Genomic DNA, 24,658 nt, shown 5'->3' with positions numbered 1-24,658 from the left:
AATTCAGAAACAGTATTTTCATAATGTATTTTCATTCCTTAAGCTTCTTTGATGAAGAAATTTTAATCAAAGAAATTGTTTTTTTAGATGGAAGCTCCCCATTTATCTGGTATTCCCGACCTCACCCAGTCCCAAGATATGATTGCATTTGCCTTCGAGCATCTCATCTCTTCCGCTTCAACTCGAACAAGCCGAACAAGACTTGCACGCCATTTTGAGGAATTATATTTTCCTAATCTAGTGGAGAGACAATAGCATAAGTGGTTTGCAGGGCTATATATCCACGCCCCTTGCAACCAGCATGCAATGCTGAGGCAAAACTTCTCATTGGCCATGATTTTGATAAAGCTGAAAATGGTGCGTGGTATCATTCTATATCATTCAATGCCTAAAAATTTCAGACTTGCTTGCCGAGTTTATAGACTCTTTAGTCGATTTATCCCTAAGGAGAAAATAAGAGCTCCCTTCGCAATTAGAGAAATTATGTAAAAGGGCATGACTATGGCCCAGTACCGTCGTCTTATGCGTCTCCCGAGGAGATTTTGAATTTTGGAGCTGAGCCACTCTATGTACTTATTGCAACTTGTATATAAATATACAAATGTCTTCCTGTTATTTAAGTGATTGTTTACAGACGAACGGAAAAAAGAAAAGAAAAAAATCTGTTTATCAGACATATGTCATAAATCTCCAATAAGATCAACTGAGGAGCCAATTATGTCTAAAATTTATCAAGATGGACAAAAGGTTGTAATTGTGTGATATAATTCATACAAATTGTTATTCAAACTGAAATTCGTAAATTAGTAATTAGGACTTCAATTAGAAAAACCGCAATTATATAGAATCCCTGACTTGCTTGAGGCCTAGACATGATGGTATTTACCTTATAATTCCAAGGGCCGTGACTACCGTATATACCGAGAGTATAACTACAGCTCTTTACTGACAGTATATACGAGTAAATCTAAGACTTGAAATTATAAGCGCTAATACTATCCAGATGATGATTTTGCATGTGATTGATATGATTTTTAATTCTGTTTGAGAATTGATGAATTGATTTGGATTCTGATTGAAAATTTTGATTGAAAAATGATAATTTTTAAAAATTAGTTGAAATATAATGAAACCACAATGAGGGGGAATGGGACGAGTCCCTGTGATGATATTCATAACTAGAATGATGATAACGAATTCAGCAAATCACTATGAGATTAGTGGGTTGTGCTGTCAGATTGCTACTGTTAATACTTGACCGGTGGATCAAGTTAAGGGATGTTAAATTGAGAACTTGCTTGACTAAAATTTCCATGGAGGAATGTTCTGAAGGAAACTTTTCGGTCTAATGGACCATTATCATGTTAAAGATATGAATGATATGACCTGAATGAATTGTTATTTAATGATGAGTTCTATATAAGGGATATTTACCCCAGTGTTCTGTTGGGTTGACCAAAATATAAGGAACCCCATAATAAAATTGGATCTTAAGAAAAAGAGCTGTCCTCTACCTTGCGAGATGAGGACATCTCGCACTTTTTAAGTGGGGTAGAATGTAAGATTCCTCCCCAGCCTTCGAGGTATATAGGAGTAAGAATCTCCCTTCTGATCTCATAATTATTCCCTCTCTAAAATAAAAGAAAGTTTCTGTTTAAAAAAAGGAAGACCCTTTCCCTAGAATACTTCTCAGGAGTCCCACCTGTTTAAAAGATTTAGAACAATGAGTTCAAAAGTGAGAATCGGTGTTTTGGATACCAAGGTTTTGGTTTTCATTCGAGTACGGCCCAAAAGAAGTTCTTTATCTCTTGGGCCGGAGTATAAGAAGTTATCCCCCAGATATTGTGACCCTTATATCTAAATTCAATGAAAGTAGGTGACTTAGCCTACAAGATTCTTTTATATCCTCATCTCAAAATTCTTAATACCTTCTATAGAAAAATGTGTCAAACACAAATCAGGGAAAGACGGTAAAACTCAGTGGCAAGTTACCGTTGGCTTCTGTAGCGCAGACCAAATGGCGGACCTATCAAAACATAACTAGGGTAACACCCTGGGGTCAACAGCACTTTCGTAACAATGTCCGCTTGGCCATAGTTATTGAAGCTTTGGGTTTGGGTCCCCGATACTACTGTGTCATGCGATCAAGGCATCTTGGGTTTTCTGAGCGGGTCTTCTTACTGGCGTGTTTTCTTCCTCATGAGAAGATATGCCTTTACCCCATTTTTGGCTTGCCTCTCAGAGGTCCTTTTGTTAGATCACCTCATACCACTGAGATAGGTGCGGCAATAACCAGCAGAATCATTCCCATAGATGAGTTACCCTATACTTGTGCAGCTTGTGAGTGCTGCTTTTGTGACCATATGATGGACGGACTTATGGAAGTGTAAAGAGTTCTTCTATCTTTACTGTATAAGTTCCGAGAATGAATAAAGTTTAAATCTTGTTCTTATTTTGAATCTTGCTCTCTTTAAGACTTTTCGTGGTTAATCTTGATTAAAAATTTACTCTAAGTCTCATATTCGTGCATCTTGCGAAATTATCCCAGTTGCGAGATGAGGACATCTCGCATTTTTTAAGTGGGGTAGAATGTAAGATTTCTCCCCCACCCCCTTTTTGATGTCTAGTATCTTCCCCTGTAATCAATCCCTCTTCAGAAATATAAAGATCTTGTTTCTAACTGTTTTAGCCTAGAGAGAGAAAATTATTCTAGAGAGAGAATATTCAAATTATGAATATTTTCGGATAGAAAAATAACTCATCTTATTAAAATAAGTTTCCCTAAAACAGAAATTCAAAAATAATTTTTCAATGTGCAATTGGAATTAATTGGAAATGGGTATAAAGGACCTTAGTCTAAGGGTCTAGATTTTCAGAAATTTTTGGATTATGGTCCAATTAAGGTTCCTATGGGCCAATAGCATCAATCCATGTGTAGGGAGGAGATAAATCCAAATTATAAAATTTTGACACGTATGTAAGGAAGGAGAGTTCTTTAAAGAAGGTGCATATTTCACATAAGATGAAGAGTTGAAAATGTACAAGGTTTATTAGTAAAAAACTATGAGCAATAGAATTTTGACACATATGTAAGGAAGGGGAGTTCTTTAAAGAAGGTGCATATTTCACATAAGATGAAGAGTTGAAAATGTACAAGGTTTATTAGTAAAAAAACTATGAGCAATAGAATTTTGACACATATGTAAGGAAGGGGAGTTCTTTAAAGGAGGTGCATATTTCACATGCTTGAATGAGTTTTAAACTCAAAAATAATGTGATATTTTTATCTCTCATATCTCTTGAACCAAACCAAATCAAAATGGAACCATTTGATCAAATCAAAAAGTAACCAAACTAGGTCCAAATCTAGTCCAAATTCAACCAAACTAACTTGGAAAATTCTAGAATCAGTTTGTTTGGTTAGGAGCTCAATTTTTCCTATAAATAGAAGCCTTCCCTTGTTGAAAAGGATATAGCGTCTTATGCTTTGTTACTCTACTCCACCTAAGCCAAGAACTGTGAATTCTTTAATAATTCACTAGTTTTTGACACTTCTCTCTTTCTTCAATCCCCATTGGTGGCTCCATCAACATACTAAACCAATTGATTGGTTGGGGGCCTCTACCGTGAACAAAGAATCAAGCAAATTGTAAGGTAAGTATAGTGAATTTTGATCTTTTCTATAATTTCTCAATGTTTCTCTCTTCTCAACCCCTCTCAAGCTTGAGAAGCTTAATTGGTATGGTTTTTGAAATGCTATTGAAGTTAATTAATTAATGATAGTAAAGAATTACATAAGATTCTATTTATATTTAATTCTAATGGTTTTTCTCTCTCTCACTTAAGAAATGGTCATACTCATGACCCTTTTCAATCCAAATGAAGCTTTTCATAAGGCTTTTCCTTAATCCAAGATTAAGCTATGCTTGAGGCCAAATTAATGGCTTTTTTCTATACTTTTAGTTTATGTTTATCGATGATTCAATCCATTATGGATTGATGATCCAATTAGAGACCATTCTAATTATTTCCTTAATGATAAACCTTATCCCTTAGAAAAAATTGAGACTTATCAGTCATAGTAGCGGAGCTATGGCAAACTTTTTATAGAAATTACGCATAAAATAATTTCATTCAAAGTATAAAAAGAGGACTTCCTACCATATTCTAGGAACTATCATCCTAGATTAATTAAAAGAATATTATTATGCATGGAGATATGGATGTTTGCATGTAGATGTAGAGGTATGGATGTGAGTGTGAATGTGGAGGTGGATGTATGCATGGAGATGTGGATGTATGCATATAGAAATAGATGTGTAGATGAGGATGTAAAGGGAGATGTGGATGGATGTATGTAGATGTAGATGTATAGATGTAGATGTGAATGGAGATGTGGATGTATACATGTAGATGTAGATGTATAGATGTAGATGTGGATGTGGAGGTGGATGGATGCATGTAGATGTAGATGTATAGATGTAGATGGGAATGGAGATATGGATGTATGCATGTAGATGTAGATGTATAGATGTAGATGTATAGATGTATAGATGTAGATGTGAATGGAGATGTGGATGAGATGGGAATGGAGATATGGATGTATGCATGTAGATGTAGATGTATAGATGTAGATGTGGATGTGGAGGTGGATGGATGCATGTAGATGTAGATGTATAGATGTAGATGTGAATGGAGATGTGGATGTATGCATGTAGATGTAGGTGTATAGATGTAGATGTGGATGTAGAGGTGGATGTATGCATGTAGATGTAGATGTATAGATGTGGATGTGAATGTGGAGGTGGATGTATGCATATAGATGTAGATGTATGGAGGTGAATGTGAATGTGGATGTGGATGTATGCATAGAGATGTAGACGTATGCATGTAGATGTGAATGTACGCATATAGATGTGGATGTATGGATGTGAATATACGATATGTGATGTGAGGGAATCTGAAGTGATGAGATGGAAAGGATGTGATGGGATGAGTATACATATAAATGGAATATGGAATAAGTAATGTAGATTGATGAGGGATAATGTGGAAAAATGAAAGTTAAAATAGAAATTTTATTGTAAAATGTTTGTAAATGCTCTTTATAAATGCTGTTTGTAAATGATTGTTTTATGTCAAGAATGCTGGGGAGAGCATTTTGACCGTCTTGTGATTAAGGTCGTGATGGTAAAGTTGCAACTGCTGACGGGGAGTCAATGAAGGACGTCTCGCGTAGCAAGGTCGGCCGAGGTCTTGACCAGCCTCGGTGCGATTAAAATGGTGAGCTTCCGGTACGGTGGATGAGGGGCCAAGGAAGCGGCCTATGAGTGAAGCGTTAGGTCACCTGCGAAGGATCCTAGAGGGTGCTGACCATACGGTGCTCGGGCTCTGGGTCGCCTAGGATACCCACGCGTGCGTCGAGGAAGATATTGGAACCGAGTTGGAGTTGTTTTCTGAAATCGGGCATGGATCTGGTTGATTGACCTTGCTGGTCTTCAATGGATGAGTCCATGGCTCTTTATATGGATCTGTTGGTTGATCTTGCTGATCTTCAACGAGAGTCCATCTTGATAAGTGATTATATTGCCGAGTATTAAGGGCTAGGAACTATCGAAACGGCCCCTGAGCGTCCTAGTTGCCAATGATGCCATAGATACTCTGATGAAGGAATGATGGGAAATTAAGAATCAATTGGATAAATTGGAAGATTGTGATCAGTGATACTATGGTTTTATTAAAGGATTGTTTTAAACTGGTTGAATCTGTGAAAAAGGCAATTTCATATTGGGTGTGTGAGTGGTGTGACTAGTTTTATTCTGCATGAACATCCGGCTAGGGGACCTTGGAACTCTTTTCCTTGGTACCCGGGACAAAACCTAACCAAATTCTTAATGGGATCCCATCACTACAGTGGTTGGGCGGTTGGCTAACCCATGGGATTGGATGGGGTTAGGCTGGACTGATGGATCCGTAAATCGAGACTCAATTTTTTGTTTTTATGATAGATAAAATAAATCCCGGACAGTAACTGTTCTATGGATAGGAATCAACGGCTGTGCCTCTTGAATGGGGAAAAAAGCGTTGATCCCAATGATCCAAGTGCAAGTTTCTTCCTTGATCTGACCAAGTATCTTATAGATGTAATTGGATCAGCTCGATCAGAAATGATCTTGACTACGTTAGAGTAAAAAGTTATCCTGGTGGAATCGCCCGTGCTTTCTGGTAAAGGAAGTTTTTCCGGGTTCGGTTTTGGAACAACCGAGACGGATTAGTCTCTTATCCGGATATCTGTGGGGGTGAGGCCCCAAATGTGGGACCCCTGTCCCGCGTGAGAAGTGCTACTTCCGCTGCTAGTATCCCGAATCTGTTGCTCGGTGGGAACAGGGATCTTACACTTGGGTGACAAACTGGCACCACATGATAGACACTCCATGTTAAACAAACATGATGACAGCGAGACATTATAAGAGAAACTTAAAATTTTAATTATCAGAAGGTTACAAATGAAAGCCAGATAGGCTTGTTACAAAGGGGGGTTTGAAACAAAAGAGTTGCTTCAAAAAAAAGGTTAACATCTAAGATCTCTAGATCGTGTCTCGCTCGCCTCGAATGCGCCGAGCTAGTTGCATGTCCTTGGCAGATATGGTAATCCTCCTTGCATTGATCGCAAGGAGGTTGGTGTCTTCAAAAAGCCCAAGGTAAGCCTCAGAGGCTTCTTGCAATGCTTTAAGGGCAATCCCCTACACACGGAACTTTGTTCTATATCGTTGGAGAATCTCCTTCACTGTGCAAGCGAAAGGAGATCTCTGTGTTGTGTTAGTGCATTAGCGAGGTTGGGACTTCCTTGGCTTGAAGAGCCTGACCTTTCTACGCTTGCGCGCACTTGCAAGAACCTCCTCTTGGTCTCTCTCATAGTCTGAATCCTCCTCCTCCTGTTATTGTGGTACCTATGTGTATCAAGTTCCTCCTGGGTAGGTAGGGGACCCTGTCCTGGTAGTAGGGTCTTGCCACTTATGGTGCTGCGCAATGTAGGAATGTTTTCACCAACCCAGTCGATGAACTGCTCTTCATCGGCCTCTCTGTCTTGATCTCTAGGGTGGCTGCATTGTGGGGTGTTCTTCACATGCTTGCTCCCACTAGAAGGGCCTACATGTGTGTGCGTTGGTGTTGCTGTGGGAGGAGGGTTGGACTCTGGTGATCCCATTGGGCGTGTCCTAGGATCCAAGAGGTCACTCTCTTCCATGGTGTCGCCAGTATGTGGTCGTTGGGGGCCTTGCACTGTGTTTTGTGAAGGCATGGTAACACGTGCGGTGTTCTTGGTGCGTGCCATATCCATGTATGACTATGCTAACGGGATGATGTGCTGGTGTCCTTACGTGGGTGTCTACGTAGATCTTGAGCTCAAGCTCTCTAAAAAAGTGAAATGAAAATGAAGTGAGAGAAGGAACTATTAATAGTTTTTTTTAAGGGCAAAAAAAACCTAACTAACTTATTTTCTTAGCCTTATTACATCAAGATTTATGCTGGTGCGTGCACAACCCAACGCCTCCCTTGTCTCCTCATTCGTGCACGCCAAGTACCATGCCTATGGAGAGCATTGGTCTGCAACCATTAAAGCTGAGCATGACTTTTTGCAGCCTTGCATGCCTCTTGCGCAAGCTTAGATTGTTGGGCCCACTCCCTAACCGATATGCGGCCAGTGGGATGACAGGCTGTGTGACAGCCATTCTAGAGACTGCTGGCATAGTTATAGCACCAGCTCATTTAGTCGGGTTCACACTATAGAGAACCCGTGTATGTATTGGTTGAGTACCTTTCATATTATGTGTACTCTTATCTTGTATATGGTGTGTTGAGTGTTGAGTGAAGAAGAAGAAGATTTTCAGCCTCTCACCTTGTGTGTTCTCTATTAGGGTTTTGTGAGTGTGTGTGTGTGCTTGCAAGAGCTCAAGCTCTCTTCCCCCCTGCATCTTTTCATGGTATCAGAGCCTGGTTGATGCTAAGGGCTGAGCTGCAAGCAAGAGAACCACAGGAAGCGGTACGAGGGTAAGAGCTTCAACTACTCTTCCCTATTTGTGTTGGTGACTACACCCTGTCGCGTCGGGAGCTCTACGAGAGGCACCGACAAACGATCTCTGATTGAGGAGCTTTCTTCGCGAGAGTAAAGCTATAGGGCAACTATGCAGTCCTATAGGACTACAATTTCTGGGGTAAAAACGCGTTTCGGGCGCGTCTGGACCTCCGTTTTTCAGAAAGCAGGCGATTTTGAGCACTGCGGGTAAGTCATCGATTCTCTGCAGAACTCTATTTTAAGAACTGCAGGAAGATAGATTGATTGTGCAGACACTGTGGGTGCTGCAAACAAAGAGGTCTACAGTTGCCATTGGGTGTATGTATGCACATTGAAGTCACTGGTTGTGACATTTGAGAGTACTACAGTCCCGCTGCAGAAAATACAGCATTTGTGTAGGAAAAACCAGAGTGCAGTTTCTGGTAAAATTGTGTGTTTGGCAAGATGTCTAATGATGGCATAACACAAATTGTGGCTGAGAAGCTGGATAAGAATAACTTCCATGCTTGGAGGTTCAGGTTGATGAATTTCCTGATGGGAAAAGGCTATTGGGACTACATAGAAGGTGAGCATGAAGAGGCACCGGAGATACCGGATATAAATCCGAGTGCTGCAGATGTGAAAGAGTTTAAAGACTGGAACCAAGGAGCCAGGAAGGTTATGTATTGTCTCCATTAGTGTACAGGACACCATGATTGGGCACATTCAGGATGCCAAGTCCCCCAAGGAGGCATGGGACACCTTGGTAAAGCTTTATGAAACAAATACCAAGGCATGCAAGATACAGTTGAAGAATGAACTTCATACTGTGGAGAAAAAGAGCATGTCTGTGAATGACTATGCGCTGAAGATAAAGGGTATTGTGGAATCCCTTGCATCTATTGGTGTGTCAGTAGATGATGATGACAAGGTGGAAGTCTGTCTACGTGGTCTCGGGCCACAATACAAGGCATTCAAGACGTCCGTTCAGACTCGGGAAAACATTCCCAACTTTACAGATTTGGTGTCTATGCTGATTATCGAAGAGAAGAGCTTGGGTGAAGACCAACAGTCTTCACAAAGCAAAAACAGTTCAGAGCAACCTCGGGGGGTGCACTATATGGAAGCCCCTCCTACGACGTGCGTTCAAGGGGTATTTAAAAAACCCCTTATCTGTGAATTTTGAGCTAATAAAACTACCCCTTTTTCTTTATAGACTTACGGGTTTTTTTCCAAAGTACAATTAAAATACCCCTCTTGTAATTATATTTTTGTAAATTTACCCAATATTTTGGATTAAAAAAACCCCACCTGATGATCGCACGTGGTAGACTTACATTTTTTGAGGTGCACCCCCCGAGAGAGCAACAGGCCTTCTACACGAGTTCAGGAAGAGGACGAGGTAGAGGAGGCCGTGGACGCGGTCAAGGAGGTGGCCGAACAGGTAATCAGAATTATGGCCAGCAGCAACAGCAACAACAACAGTCCCGGAATCAACAACAACAACAACAACACACAGGTGAAAGAGGCAAATTTAGAGGCAGGGGGAGTCAAAGAGGCCATGGAAATTGGCAAAGGCAATATAATGATGCACGTGAATGCTATTATTGTGGTAAGCCTGGACATGTGCAGTCAGAATGTAATAAGAAGCAGGCTGATATGCAAAATGGAAAAGTGCAGCAAAACAACTATGCATCCTCAAGCAGAAATAATGAGGATAATGAAAGGGTGTTTGTTATGCAGCATGTCGTGAATGCCATGTCTGAAAATGTTGATGCAGCAAAAAAAGATAATGTATGGTATGTGGATTCAGGCGCTTCGAACCACATGACGAGTCATGGAGAGTGGTTCAAGGAGATGAAAAACCCGGAAAGACCAGGTTTTGTGGAAACAGGGGATGACACTGCTCATCCAATTGCCCACGTTGGAGATGTGCCATTGTCTATGCAGGATGGCAAAGTGAAGTACCTTGCAGATGTACTTCATGTACCGAACATAACAAAGAATCTGGTTTCAATTGGCCAGATGATTGAATAGGGTTTGCAGGTTTGGTTTAACCCTACGGTTTAACCCTGATGGGTATTATGTTGAAGATTTCAAAGACAAATGTAGGTTGGTTGCAAAAGGCAATAGAGTGGGCAGAATGTTTACGTTGAATGTAGACATGCCTGAAATGAGTGCTGCAATGTTTGCAAATGGTTCAGGAATTGTTGCAGACACAGACATTTGGCATAAAAGGATTGGACATGTAAATGTGCAGAGATTGAAGTCTATGCAGACAAAAGGAATTGTGACAGGGCTGCCAAAATTTAAAGTGGAAGGTATGCAGAAAATATGTGAAGCATGCCAATTTGGGAAGCAAACAAAGCATGTGTTTCCACGTAACAGATATGTGAGCAAAAATGCACTAGATGTTGTGCATTCAGATGTATGGGATCCTACAAAGACCATATCTATGGGAGGCTGCAGGTATTATGTGACTTTCATTGATGACCACACAAGGAAAGTGTGGGTATATTTCATGAAGGAGAAGAGTGAGGTGTTCACTCACTTTCAGAATTTCAGAGTTTTGGTTGAAAAGCAAATAGGAAAATATGTAAAGTGCCTAAGGTCAGATGGAGGGGGAGAATACTTCTCCAATGAGTTCTCTGAATTTTTGAAGAAGAATGGTACACTCCGCAGCAAAATGGAGTTGCTGAGCGAAAAAACAGGCACATTGCTGAGATTGCGCGAGCATTGATGGAAGAGAAGAATATGTCGCATTGCTATTGGGCTGAGGCTATTTCTACAGCAGTATACATCATGAACAGGACTCCAACTGTAGCCATACATGATGTAACTCCAGAGGAGAGGTTTACTGGCAGAAAACTAGATTTGTCTCATCTGAAAGTCTTTGGATGCATTGCATATGTGCATGTGCCAGATGAGCTGAGAACTAAGCTGGATCCAAAAGCTAAAAAATGTGTGTTTATTGGATACTCCCTTGAGCAAAAGGGGTACAGGTGTTATAACCTTGCTACACGTGAGTTGAGGGTAAGCAGGGATGCTGTCTTTGATGAGATAAGCAGCTGTTATGCTGCTGAAAAAGAAGCTGTTGGGGCTGATGTGAGTGGAAGTGTGGTTGCACAGAATGCAGGTCAGCAATCACAGTCTTTGAGTGGACCAGGAGAGTCCTCATCTAGTGGGTCTGTTGATAGACCATGGAGTGGCAGGCTGTGTCATAATACCAGCCCTGCAAATGTGATTACTACGTCACGTAAAGGAAAAGAGAAAGTGGTTGAGCCCCTTGGTATGCCAGACATTTCTGCAGGGCATTCTCATGTTGATGGAGAGTCTAGTGGTTCAGATATGAGCCTTGATGAGGAGCTTGGGATCCCAGCTATGAGAACACCTGGTGTAAAGAAGGCTATGGAAGCCATGAATGAAAAGCTGCGAAGATCTGGTAGAGTGAAGAACCCTATGCAGAGGTTTACTTATGATGGTTATGTGGCACATCACTATGCATATATGGCAAAGGTTGTGCAGGTTGTTGAGCCCACATGCATTGATGAGGCTGTTGGAAATGTGTGTTGGGAGAAAGCTATGGATGAGGAGATGGATGCACTATATGGAAATGAAACTTGGGATTTAGTGCAATTGCCTGAAGGCAAGAAAGCCATTGGATGTAAGTGGGTGTACAAAGTTAAACATAACAGTGATGGAAGCATAAACAGGTACAAGGCTAGATTGGTAGCCAAAGGATATGCGCAGACATCTGGGATTGATTATGAGGAAACTTTCAGCCCAGTTGCCAAGATGGCAACGGTGAGAGTTGTGATAGCAGTGGCTACGTCAAAGCAATGGTCTTTACATCACAGATGGATGTAAAGAATGCATTCTTGCATGGGGATTTGCAAGAGGAGGTGTATATGTTGCAGCCACCTAGTTATGAGGATGTGAGTCACCCCGAGCATGTTTGCAGGTTGAAAAAAGCCTTGTATGGCTTAAAGCAAGCACCAAGAGCATGGTCTGACAAGATTTCTGAATATCTTGTCACTATTGGCTTTCATGTAGCCAATGCAGATTTCTCATTGTATGTGAGACATGGTGATAGAGGAGTTGTGCTTGTTGTTGTCATCTATGTAGATGACTTGATCATTACGGGGGACCATGATGTAGAGATCTTTGATGTAAAGATCTTGCTTAGACACAAGTTCGAGATGAAGGATCTGGGGGAGCTCAGATATTTCTTGGGCATTGAGGTGATTAGGTCACCACATTGTATTAGATTACTGCAGAGACAGTATGGCTTGGACATGTTGTCCAAGTATGGTATGATAGGCTGTAAGCCTATTTCTGTGCCATTGGATCAGAATGGCAAGTTGAGTGTGGATTCAGGAGAGATCTTGGAGGATCCTACTATGTACAGACGCATAGTAGGAAGTTTGATCTACATGATGATCACCAGAACAGATTTGAGCTATGCTGTTAGGTTGGTGAGTCAGTTTATGTAGGTTCCACGGAAACCGCATTTGGATGCAGTGAGATGCATACTGAGGTATGTGAAGTCTACTTTGCAATGTGGACTATTCTATGAGACTGGGATAGAGATATGTGTACATGGGTACACAGATGCTGATTGGGCTGGTAGTATCTCAGATAGAAGATCTACCAGTGGATTCATGTTTTCTTTGGGGAGTGCTACTATGACTTGGAGCAACACGAAGCAGCCTACGGTTGCTCTATCGAGTACAGAGGCCGAGTACAGAGGAGCTACTATGGCAGCATGTGAGGTAGCTTGGTTGAGAAAGCTACTTGCAGATTTGGGTCTATCAGTGGATAGACAAGTTGTCATTTTCTGTGACAACATTAGCAGCATACAGTTGGCCAGGAACCCAGTATTTCATGCTTGTACGAAGCATATAGAAATCCATTACCACTTCGTCAGAGAGAAGGTCTTGGCAGGAGACCTTGACCTTGTTTATGTCAGCACAGAGGATCAGGTAGCTAACATCTTCACCAAAGCATTGGGTACAGAGAAGCTCCACAGATTCAGGGCTTCGCTTGGTGTACATGAGATGGAGTTGAGCTTGAGGGGGAGTGTTCGGAGATATCGAGCTCATCTAGTGAGGCGGTGGACACTTTATGACCCGCCTGGGGGATAGGCCCCACACTTACACCACTGGCATGGTTGGTGAGATCTTGGGTGATATGCGGCCAGTGGGATGACAGGCTGTGTGACAGCCATTCTAGAGACTGGCATAGTTATAGCGCCAGCTCATTTTAGTCGGGTTCACACTATAGAGAACCTGTGTATGTATTGGTTGAGTACCTTTCATATTATGTGTACTCTTATCTTGTATATGGTGTGTTGAATGTTGAGTGAAGAAGAAGAAGATTTTCAGTCTCTCACCTTGTGTGTTCTCTATTAGGGTTTTGTGAGTGTGTGTGTGTGCTTGCAAGAGCTCAAGCTCTCTTCCCCCCTGCATCTTTTCATTGAGAAATATTGGTGTGAGACAGCTCAGGAACACAAGAAGGCCACTATAGCTCGCCGACTCACCACCTTCGGAACACTCACAAGCACAAGGGGCACCACCAGCTTCTCTTGCTGGTGGAAAGAAAATCAACAACAGACCACACCTTTCCTCATATCCCTACTCCTTTACCCTCATCCATCCACCACCATTACACACCACAGGCTCAAATCAGAAAAGCAAGACGCCTCTATTGCTTAATCTGCAACTCAATCAGTGGAGTACAGAGGGGAACTTACTTTTATCCAAACACAAACACAGAAAATAATGACAGAAGCTTGTCGAGCTCCAGCCTGAACACATCAGCAGGCGAGCAATCACACAAAGACAAGATCACAACTGCCACCACTTCCGTTATTAACACCTTCACACACTCCCTCTCATAACTCATACAGCATCACCTGCCAGCCTAGCCTCTACCAAACCACAGTTAAGGCGACCCTCTCTCTGCAGTAACAACACCCCAGAAGGCGATTCCACTGTCCTTGCTGACCACCAGTGCCAAGGTTCTTGACTTCAGCAGCTTTCAGCTTTCCAGTCGGCGCCCACTACCTTACGCTGCCTTCTTTTCCTTGATAACCAGGGTGCTTCCCCAGTCGCCAACCAGCAGCTGCTTCATACAAGCCCAGTCGCCGCCAGTAGTAGCAGCCCGACTATCAACCTGTCTCACCAGCCTCTCCTCGCCTCTGGTGTCTGCAGAATCCCAGCAGCATCACCTACACGTTTTTTTATCTCCACGAGGCGGCCATCTTTTTTCCAGGCAGCGCTCCACACTAGCCAACCTCCCTAGGCGGCGTCTCCACGTTTACCAGTTCCCTCCTTGCACACGGCAGTTATTCGCAGCCGGCCTCACACCCCAGCAGTCCTTCTGTGCTCGCCTCGCTGACGTCTCATGCGCTGACGTCTCCTGCGCTATCCACTGCACCAACCACTGCCAGCCTTTCCTCTGTGTATGGCTGCGTCAATCTGTAACCTAGCACTCCAGTCACCTGCGCCGTTGCGCCCAAGAGCCCCTCCATCACCAGGGCGCCTGCATATCCACCTTTTCGAAGCAGCCCGAGCCCCCGTTACACATCAGGCGGCTATCTCTCCATGCCCGTCTGTTTCTCCTAGAAGGCGGCCAACCTCTCTCTGCACACCGTAGTCTGCACACGCCCAGAGCGGCACTCTGCAAAAGCGACCCTCTCTCTGCCTGCCGATTCTCTGTAGTGCCACACTCCTCATCCCTCACGCCATTGCGCCTTCTAGACATCAAGCTGGCGGCCTTTAAAAACTCCCACGTGGCCATTAAAACCATTGGCCATGTGGATTGTATATTTATTATTATTTTTTTAAAAGCTCTAAAGTGATGGCCACACTAGCAACAACAAGGCTCCTCCTCTCACACGACGATCCACAACTTTCCAAAACCATATGAGAGCTGCCCCCGCTCATCATCATCAGCATCATCATACCAAACCCGACAATTTCCCAGTCGGTGGCCTGCTATAGTAACCATTTGCACACCATATTGTTGCCATAAAACTCCCAGACTCCAGCATCTGCTCTAAAAAAAACACGTGCATAAACCAGCTCACAACAAAACCACTCAGCCTGTACATTTGCCAGGGCATTCAGGGCAAAGTTTTATTGCACACCACGCACACCATATGTATACTGATCCAAAATACCTTTCAGATTTTTACCTGACAATTGGAAACCCATTTCAAGGTAGATTTGGATTGCCACTTTATAACTCGTCATATCTATTTGTTCTTTTGATATGCTGGTGTTTGCGGTGTGGAGGTAGAAGAATCAAGAGTTTTTTAAATAGTGGACGCTAAAGTGGAGGGGGTTTCCATAGATTTTGTGGATGTTAAAGATTCCTCCTTGTTGCATCCCTCGATAATAGTGAGAGGTGGTGGGGGTTTATGAATAGGTTGTTCAGTTATGGTTTCACCCACAGAGACACACCTTGTCGACGACCAGTCAACCATACATCCTACAGCCTTCATCCATTTACATCCAAGTATTATTGGTTCATGTAATGTTCTGGCAGGCATAACCAAGAAGTCTCCCACTAATTTCCTACTACTATCACAATATATCTCTATTTATAATAGCCTAAGAACCTTGGTATTTTTACCATGGATACCTCTCACTTTTAAGGAGATATTTACAAGCTGGGGTTTTTCCAACTGAGTCCATGCATTGAAGCAAATTAGATAATGACTAGTCCCCATATCAAGTAATGCATTATAAAGAACTTTACCATAAGGGCTAGGCAATTGGATGGATGTTCATAGAGGTGCTATGTGCTCCTCTGTGTCTCCTTCAACCTCTCCCACGAAGGCTTGTGCAGTAGGTTTAAGATTTCTTCCCTTTATTGTTGGAGTTTGGCTTGTCTTTTCCTTGTCTCTTGGGCTTGGGTCTTCTTTTTAGTGGCCCTTTTCTTGGATGCTTTTTTGTCATGAGAAGTATGTAAGGATTCTTCGGTAAGAGGTCCATAGTATTTTTTAAACTTACTAGCATTGAGAAAATCGATAGTTTCAACTTCGTCAAGAGTCTCAACATGCATAGTACCTTATGGAGTAGCTTCATAAACCCTAAATGGTCTCTTTCTAGTATATTTAAGCTTTTTCTTTTTATTGTGGACCTCGTACATAAGTACAAGATCTCCTACCCCATACATAAGTACAAGATCTCCTTATCCCTGAGATTTCGACCAAACCGCTTCTTTTTTTCGGTCCTTTTCTGTCAACATGTTTTGCACTGCAATTTGTCTTTTCTTTCTAAGTTGTTCTAAAACAAATAATTGGTCAGCTAATCCATTACCATCAAGCTTTTCACTTACATATGCCCTTAAGCTAAGCTAGGACCATCGCATCTGCTCTCTTGGCTGTACCACACGCCAGCTCTCGCTTTTCTGTTAGAGCTGACGGTAGCACTGCTAGGTGACCACAATGAGGGTCCCCCATTAGTGCACAATGACAAGGCCAACTGTTCCATGACAAGGATTTCCTGTTGCTCCTTTCACATTGCCATATTGTTACTACACTCCCTGCAAATCTGCCAACCCTGCGATGCTCCAGCTCAGTTCTGCTCCACGTCACAACTGCCGACTCGATCCATGCCTACGCTACGCTGCCGACTCCCCACGCCCATGCCTATGCTATGATATGTGCCAACGTGAACCCGCCTGTGCTATTTCCACGTAGCCGCTAAGTTGACGAATTGGCTCACGTTAGAGGAAGATTCGAATTTCATCCACCACCAGCCCAAAGGAAAAGACAAAGATTATCGATTCTATAGTGATTCATACTCTGTGCCACCTTTTCGCTCCAGCAAGAAAAGTAGGGCCTCAAAGGTTGCGAGGCTGTGTAAATGGAGGAGGGTGGCGGTGTGGTTTCTCTTCGTGTCTCCTTCGCTAGGCAAGTGATATGGCATGTTTGGAGGTGATAGATGGGAAGTACTGTGGCCACCATGGTGGACACCAGCTGCATCTAGTAGAGTAGCCTACTAATATGCCAGGCATGACATAAATGTCCATAATGTGGGACCACAACACTATAGTTACCAGCATAGCAGTTAAGAGCAAGCATTAACACAACAATGCATGATGTATCATCACCTCAGCGCATCAACAGAAAACAGAAACTCCAACATCCTCAGTTGTGTTGCCACGCCAATGATAGGGCTCCACGAGCATCACATTCCAACAAGGTGTGTACGAACTGGGCTCCATGTGTGAGATCCCTGTTCCCCACCGATCAACGGATTCGGGGTACTAGCAGCGGAAGTAGCACATCATGCGTGGGTAGGGGTCTCACACTCGGGGCCTCGCCCATGGATATTCGGACAAGAGACGAATCCGTCGGTTTGTCCAAAACCGAAACCGGAAAAACTTCCTTTACCCGGAAAGCATGGGCGATTCCACCAGGATAACTCTTTACTCTAACGTAGTCAAGATCATTACAGATCAACTGATCTGACTGCACCTTTAACGGTACTTGGTCAAATCAAGGAAGAAACTTGCACTTGGATCATTGGGATCAACGCTTTTTTCCCCATCAAGAGGCACAGCCGTTGATTCCTATCCATAGAACAATTTCTATCCGGGATTTACTTTATCTATCGTAAAAACAAAAGTTGAGTCTCGATTTATGGATCCATCAATCCAGCCTAACCCCATCCGATCCCATGGGTTAGCCAACCGCCCAACCACTGTAGTGATGGGATCCAATTTGGAATTTGGTTAGGTTTTGTCCCGGGTACCAAGGAAAAGAGTTCCAAGGCCCCCTAGCCGGAAGTTCATGCAAACATAAAACTAGCCACACCACTTACACACCCAATATGAAATTGCCTTTTTCTTAGCATCAGCTAACTTTAAAACAATCCTTTAATGAAACCATAGTACCACTGATCACAATCTTCCAATTTATCTGGTTGATTCATAATTTCCCATCATTCCTTCATCAGAGTATCTATGGCATCATTGGCAACTAGAACGCTCACCACCTGTCCACACAGGGGCCGTTTCAATAGTTCCTAGCCCATAATACTCGGTAATATAATCACTTATCAAGATGGACTCTCGTTGAAGATCAGCAAGATCAACCAACAGATCCATATAAAGAGCCATGGACTCATCCATTGAAGACCAGCAAGGTCAATCAACCAGATCCATGCCCGGTTTCACAAAACAACTCTTACTCCTTGTTCCAATATCTTCCTCGACGCACGCGTGGGTATCCTAGGCGACCCAGAGCCCGAGCACCGTATGGTCAGCACCCTCTAGGATCCTTCGCAGGTGACCTAGCGCTTCACTCATAGGCCGCTTCCTTGGTCCCTCATCCACCGTACCGGAAGCTCACCATTTTTAATCGAACCGAGGCTGGTCAAGACCTCGGTCGACCTTGCTACGCAAGACGTCCTCCATTGACTCTCCGTCTCAGCAGTTGCAACTTTATCAGTTAGGTCTCCACGACCTTAAACACAAGACGGTCAAAATGCTTCCCCAGCATTCTTGACATAAAACAGCCATTTACAAACAGCATTTACAAACAGTTTACAAATACAATTTCTATATTAACTCTCATTTTTCCACATTATCCCTCAGTAATCCGCATTACTTATTCCACATTCCATTTCCAATCACATCATTTTCCATCTCTTCACTTCAGATTCCTTCACATCACATATCATATATTCACATCCATATCCACATCTATACATCCACATCACATGTTTACCTCCATTTTCACATCCTCATTTATACATCCACATCCCATATCCACATTCATACATACACATCCATTTTCACATCCATACATCCACATCCACATGCATACATCCACTATCACGTCCTCATTTATACATCCACATCCACATGCATACATCCACTATCACGTCCTCATTTATACATCCACATCCACACACATACATCCGCATCCACATTCCCATTCATATCTATACATCCACATCTACATCCACATACATACATACATCCACATTCACATTCCATATCCATATCTACATCCACATTCACATACATCCACATCCACATTCCCATTCACATCTATACACCCACATCTACATCCACATACATATATACATCCACATCCACATTCCACATTCACATCTATACATCCACATCTACGTCCACATTCACATACATCCACATCCACATTTCCATTCACATCTATACATCCACATCTACATCCACATACATACATACATCCACATTCACATTCCATATCCATATCTACATCCACATTCACATACATTCACATCCACATTCCCATTCACATCTATACACCCACATCTAAATCCACATACATATATACATCCACATCCACATTCCACATTCACATCTATACATCCACATCTACGTCCACATTCACATACATCCACATCCACATTCCCATTCACATCTATACATCCACATCTACATCCACATATATACATACATTCACATCCACATTCCACATTCACATCTACATCCACATTCACATCTATGCATATACATCTTCATGCATACATCCATTTTCACATTCATACATCCACACTCCCATCTCCACATCCACACATCCACATACATATATCCATTTTCACATTCATACATCCACACTCCCATCTCCACATCCACACATCCACATACATATATCCATTTTCACATTCCCATTCATATAACCCCATATGCCTTCACATCTAATCTTTTACATCACATCCATTCTTGTCCTATCACAACCCATATACATCTTATCCTATCACATACACTTCTTACCTCATCTCATACACATCTTATCACATCTTAATTCATCTTATCACCTGCTAACTTATTTCATAAGCATCTTATCACCTGCTAACTTATTTCATAAGCATCTTATCACCTCTTATCACATCTTATACACCTCTTATCACATCCCATCACATCTTATATCTGTGTATAGAATACAAGAGAATTCTTATATTTGATATAAGATTTCTTTACACATTTATTTATGCATAAATTCCATTTAAGGAGATTAATACTTTTGAAGTAAAAATCAATCTTTTATGCATCTTCCTATACATAAATTTATGACATTTTTTGAATTAGAATTCAATCTTTTATGCATCTTCCTATGCATAATTTCAATTTAGATGAAAATGACACGTTTGAAGCAATCTTTTATGCATCTTCCTATGCATAAATTTAATTTAATAGGAATTACACTTTTAGAATAAAAGAATTTCTCTTATGCATCTAAGTTATGCATAAAATCCATTTATGATGAAAATCACACTTTTAGTATAAAAAGAATATCTTTTATGCATACTTCTATGCATGAAATCCAAATATGATAAAAGTAACACTTTTATAATAAAATAATCACCTCTTATGCATACTTCTATGCATGAAATTCAATTGTGATAAAAGTAACACTTTTATAACAAAATAATCATATTTTATGCATACCTCTATGCATGAAATCTAAATATGATAAGAGTAACACTTTTATAATAAAATAATCAACTCTTATGCATACTTCTATGCATGAAATTCAATTGTGATAAAAGTAACACTTTTATAATAAAATAATCAACTTTTATGCATACCTCTATGCATGAAATCCAATTATGATAAAAATAACACTTTTATAATAAAATAATCATCTCTTATGCATACTTCTATGCATAAAATCCAATATAATAAAAGACACACTTTTATAATAAAATAATCAACTTTTATACATACCTTTATGCATGAAATTCAAATATGATAAAAGTAACACTTTTGATATAAAAATTTATCCATTATGCATACTTCTATGCATGAAAATAAAAATGGTAAAAGTAACACTTTTGATATAAAAATTTATCCTTTATGCATACTTCTATGCATGAAAATAAAATTGATAAAAATAACACTTTTGATATAAAAATTTATCCATTATGCATACTTCTATGCATGAAAATAAAAATGGTAAAAATAACACTTTTGATATAAAAACTTATCCTTTATGCATGATATTAAAATTCAATTTCTCCATGATTATAATGAAATTCTTTCAATTAATCTAGGATGATAATTCCTAGAATATGGTAGGAAGTCCTCTTTTTATGCTTTGAATGAAATTATTTTATGCATAATTTTTATAAAAATTTTGCCATAGCTTCGCTGCTATGACTGATAAATCTCAATTTTTCTAAGGGATAAAGCTTATCATTAAGGAAATAATTAAAATGATCTCTAATTGGATCATTAATCCATAATGGATTGAATCATCAATATACATAAACTAAAAGCATAGAAAAAAAAACCATTAATTTGGCCTCAAGCATAGCTTAATCTTGGGTTAAAGAAAAGCTTTATGAAAAGCTTGATTTGGATTGAGAATGGGTCATGAGTATGACCATTTCTTGAGTGAGAGAGAGAAATTACATAAAAACCATTAGAATTTAAACATAAATGAAAATTAACTTCAATGGCATTTATTAAATTATGTAACTCTTCACTACTATTCACCAATTAACTTCAATAGCATTTAAAAAACCATACCAATTAAGCTTCTCAAGCTTGAGAGGGGTTGAGAAGAGAGAAACATTGAGAAATTATAGAAAAGATCAATATTCACTAATTACCTTACAAATTGCTTGATTCTTTGTTCACGGTAGAGGCCCCCAACCAATCAATTGGTTAAGTATGTTGATGGAGCCACTAATGGGGATTGAAGAAAGAGGGAAGCTCCAAAAACTAGTGAATTATTAATGAATTCATAGTTCTTGGCTTAGGTGGAGTAGAGTAACGACGCATAAACACTATATATTTTTCAACAAGGGGGAGGCTTCTATTTATAGGAAAAATTGAGCTCCTAACCAAACAAACTGATTCTAGAATTTTCTAAATCAGTTTGGTCAATATTTGACCATTTTTAAGTCAGTTAAGCTAACTTTTTGGAACTAGACTTGAATGAGGAGAGAGGAGAGATGAAATATCTCAAATTTTTATGAGTTTAAAACTCATTCAAGCATGTGAAATATGCACCTCCTTTAAAGAACTCCCCTTCCTTACATATGTGTCATAATGGAATCATTTTAATATTGCTCATAGTTTTTTACTAATAAACCTTGTACATTTTCAACTCTTCATCTTATGTGAAATATGCACCTCCTTTAAAGAACTCCCCTTCCTTACATATGTGTCATAATGGAATCATTTTAATATTGCTCATAGTTTTTTACTAATAAACCTTGTACATTTTCAACTCTTCATCTTATGTGAAATATGCACCTCCTTTAAAGAACTCCCCTTCCTTACATATGTGTCATAATGGAATCATTTTAATATTGCTCATAGTTTTTTACTAATAAACCTTGTACATTTTCAACTCTTCATCTTATGTGAGCATTTACTCAATTTTGGATACCCAAAATATCTCATATTTTTAATATTGCTCATAGTTTTTTACTAATAAACCTTGTACATTTTCAACTCTTCATCTTATGTGAGCATTTACTCATTTTTGGGTATCTTCTTTTACCAATTGGATTTATCTCCTCCCTACACATGGATTGATGCTATTGGCCCATAGGAACCTTAATTGGACCATAATCCAAAAATTTCAGAAAATCTAGACCCTTAGGCTAAGGTCCTTTATACCCATTTCTAGTTAATTCCAATTGCACATTGGAAAGTTCTTTTTGAATTTCTGTTTCAAGGGAACTTATTTTAATAAGATGAGATAATTTTCTATCCAAAAATATTAAAAATTTGAATATTCTCTCTCTAGAATATTTTCTCTCTCTAGGTTAAAACAGTTAGAAACAAGTCTTTTATATTTCTGAAGAGGGATTGATTACAGGGGAAGATGCTGGACATTTTGAGAGGCTGGGGAGGAATCTTACACCATGCAGACCATCAACTGCTCCACGCCAACTATACCAACCAGGTAGCCAATATAAGTTGACCTACTGTATGAACTCAATGTCAAATATGTAGTGAGACGTTTTGCTAGACAGATGTCTCACACTTCTCATGAAGTTCTCATGCACCTCAATTGTTCTCATAGCAATGATGAGAATGAATGATACATAAGAAAACCCTCGGGATATTGCACTCCTGATAGTAGTAGTTGGGGATGAGTTCATGTTTCTCTACAATAGGTTAAAGGTCACTTCTACACCAAGATATTAAGTGTAGTCCAACATTGTTCACTTCAAGAAGTAATGGCTACCATAATACAATCAAGTTGATTTACTCTAACTGCCTCAAAGCTTTCAAAAAGACTCCCCTTGCAATGAACCTTTGAAAATTGAAGCTACACGCTGGCCCATCGGACATAACCATAAACACCCAATCGCAAACAACCAAATGAATCTCAGTTCTGCTAGGCATGGCCCATTTTCCAAATGCAGATCCTGATTCCCATAACCCATTCCAAATCTTGGTCTGAAGGAATTTTTGCTTAAGCCCCTAATACGAGCATGCTCACACGCTTACAATTACTGCAAACCTTGCTGCCACCTTGCCGCATGACAAAGTCATCCTAGGCAGCAACACTACAAATTCATGCCTCCATGATGCCCACCACACCCCATATTGTGCTGATCTTGGTTCTTAGTGTGGTAGCATCCGCATAACAAAACACCACCACAGCAAGCCCAACATCTAACTATAAGTGAAGGCTGACTTAGTTTTCATCCTGATCATTAATGCATTGGTATTTGGTAGCCTTTCTTCAATTTGATCAGCGTCTTGTTATGATTAAAGCTTGAGTTCGTGGATGCTTGGTTTTGTGACCTTGTCACAAAATTATATGAGGTGGTCCTAGCTAGTTTCATGACCCTGCTACTCTTGAGACCACCTAGCTTAAGGTTGAATCATCCACTTGAGCTTGTTTAACCAACCCCTTTGGAGGTCATTCATCAACAAATGAGTGCTTAAAGATAAATACTATGTGGGGAGTGTACTTGTGGCCTAACCAAGTCAGTGAGTCACTCTCGAGCACCAAAACACCTAGAATTGATTGCACTAGCCATTAGAGTAGATATCAAAGGCTTTGAATGGCTAAAACTTCTCCAACAACACAACTTGAAAGCTCCGACGAGCTGATGATGGATTCCACATTTGTAGAGGGGATGGTCACGAGCATACAAGAAAACCTTAGGCTAGCACTAGGTGACACCACATCCTTGTGTGGTTCCTTAGATGAAGCCCAAGACCTAGATCGACCGGGCATTGCTACTAGCACACTAGCTAGTAGTGACGCTAGCCCGAACACCACCCCCAACCAAAAACTTATGCCTAATGGCCGAACCAAAGAGGAAGTTGAAAGAGTAGCAGCCATGTGACGAGCTATTAATGCAATGAAAGATGAAATTAAGATTCGTGCTCAACAAAGGATAGCAGTTCAACCCTCCCAAGTTGACTCCATACTCCCACATCACCAACACAAAGTCAACTAGAGGCTAGCCCAACTTCTAGAGGACCCTTAAGCACCTAGATAAATGGATTGCTCAAGGACCAAGACTAGCAATACAACATTTGAGAAACAAGTTCTTATGGATTTGGCTACCCAACAACTGTATAGTATTAATTGGAAAGAAATCTTATTGTTTATTGGTGTCT

Source organism: Cibotium barometz, chromosome 62 (genome assembly GCF_041138505.1).
Source record: "Cibotium barometz isolate CiBa-2024 chromosome 62, ASM4113850v1, whole genome shotgun sequence".
Taxonomy (NCBI): domain Eukaryota; kingdom Viridiplantae; phylum Streptophyta; class Polypodiopsida; order Cyatheales; family Cibotiaceae; genus Cibotium; species Cibotium barometz.
Note: the sequence above shows the minus strand (reverse complement) of the source record.